The sequence below is a fragment of the Portunus trituberculatus genome, chromosome 41 (genome assembly GCF_017591435.1).
Source record: "Portunus trituberculatus isolate SZX2019 chromosome 41, ASM1759143v1, whole genome shotgun sequence".
Classification (NCBI taxonomy): domain Eukaryota; kingdom Metazoa; phylum Arthropoda; class Malacostraca; order Decapoda; family Portunidae; genus Portunus; species Portunus trituberculatus.
Window position 1 is genome coordinate 32,253,547 of NC_059295.1, and position 2,025 is coordinate 32,255,571.

The 2,025-nt window shown below is 42.9% G+C and overlaps 1 non-coding gene across 1 annotated transcript; it reads left to right on the forward strand.

The window, feature by feature from the left end:
• The first annotated feature begins 207 nt into the window (after positions 1 to 207).
• Positions 208 to 280, forward strand: Trnar-acg. Its single transcript has one exon. It is a non-coding gene; the product is annotated as a tRNA-Arg (tRNA).
• Positions 281 to 2,025: the final 1,745 nt, after the last annotated feature.

The following is a 2,025-nucleotide window of genomic DNA, read 5'->3' on the forward strand; positions in this document are numbered from 1 at the left end:
TTCACTAAGGCAGATAAAAGACTTTGATGATTTCAATCTCTCTCTCTCTCTCTCTCTCTCTCTCTCTCTCTCTCTCTCTCTCTTCAGTTCTTGTTAAGTCCACTTTTCGTCTCAAGAAGTCCAGTTTTGTGTTGATTCTTCAATGTTTATGCTGGAATATCCGGATCTCTCTCTCTCTCTCTCTCTCTCTCTTCCTTAACTCGTCGTGGCCTCGTGGCGCAACGGATAACGCGTCTGACTACGGATCAGAAGATTCCAGGTTCGAATCCTGGCGAGGTCGAGAAAGGTATTTTTTTCTTTAATCATGCGAAAAGCGACTTCAAGTATTAAGTTTATTTCTATTGACACGAGACTTAATACAAGTGTGAAAATATATTAAAAACATAAAATATTGGCTGTTATAAGTATTTCGTCATAGACTTCAAATTACACGCGAGCAAACGGTTGTAAAATGACCGAGAAATCTTTCAGTCCTCATGAATAAAACAAACAAAACAAAAAAAAAGATAAACAGTGTCTTCAATCTACGGAATGGCCTTCCTCGATACGTGATAGACTGTAACACATCGTAGAGATATTTAATCCCTTGAGTACCATGACGCATTTCCATTTTAATTCTGCTTACTATTTGGTTACATTACACAGCTTCAGAAACTCATGTGGGGATTGAAATAGTGAAGACTTTGGCCATTAGTTTTCTAACCTCCATGAACCTTTTCTAATGTCAATACAATGAAAATGAAATAAAATAAACCAAATAAAAATCGTGTACAAATCTCAAGGTAAAAAATGTGTCTCAGTACTGAAAGGGTTAAGCCTATTTCGATAAACATCTCGCCTCAAACCCAAAGAACTATTTATGTCCATGTTTCCTGTACGGTTTACGCGTGAGGTATGTTGTGGTTGGTGTGTCTATGTAACACACACACACACACACTCTCTCTCTCTCTCTCTCTCTCTCTCTCTCTCTCTCTCTCTCTCTCTCTCTCTCTCTCTCTCTCCCTCTCACGCTAGGATGACGGGGACAAGATTTATGGGCATCGGGAGTTGGGAGGCGTGATTGCGGCTTGAGCGGTGCGGGTCTTGCCCTCAGCTCGGCGACCTGGCTGTCGATAGGCGAGGGGAGCCAGGGCCGTGACGGACTGGCTGGGGATGAGGGACGAGGGGCCTTGGGGAGGATGAGTAAGTGCGTCAGGGTGAGTAATGAGTGAGGGGAAGATGATTGGGTGATGATGAGGAAGAAATGTATGTTAGATGGTAAGTGAAGAAAAGGAGGAGGAGGAGGAGGAGGAGGAGGAGGAGGAGGAGGAGGAGGAGGAGGAGGAGGGGGGGGGAAGATATGAGATGTTACAGATTAATCTTAAGTCAGGTATGAAGTGTAATCAATTAATTTTTTTCTTAGTCTCGTGTGTGTGTGTGAGAGAGAGAGAGAGAGAGAGAGAGAGAGAGAGAGAGAGAGAGAGAGAGAGAGAGAAAAAGAGTAGAGCAGAGTGAAGCATGAATCATCGTACCCTGCACACACACACACACACACACACACACACACACACACACACACACACACACACACACACCTTATCACCATCCTTTCTTCCTATAATCACCACGAAAGAGACACAAGAGGGGTGGTGGTGGTGACGGAGGGGTTAGTGATAAAGTGTAGGTGTGTGTGATTTCTTGAGCTGTCTGGCCAAAACTCATCTTTACGAGGGTGAGGGAGCGAGGGGAGCAAAGGATGACTGGTGAAGGGAGACAGTGTATACGTACAACGAAAGGAGACAAGGAAATGTGAGCAATATTATCTGGGAAAAGGTTTAGATTGTCAGCATATCAAGTGTTTTTCTCCTTGTTTCTCTTTGGCGATGTTTAGTTATGTTTCAAGTCATAGGTTAGGTTAGGTAATGGATGTGGTGAATGTTATTGATATTTTGAAGGATGTTCTCATGTTCTGCAATGTTTTTACTTATAATCTCAGGTTTTAAAGGCTGTTCTGAATGTTGTAAATATGTTGTAGGGTCTTTTGTG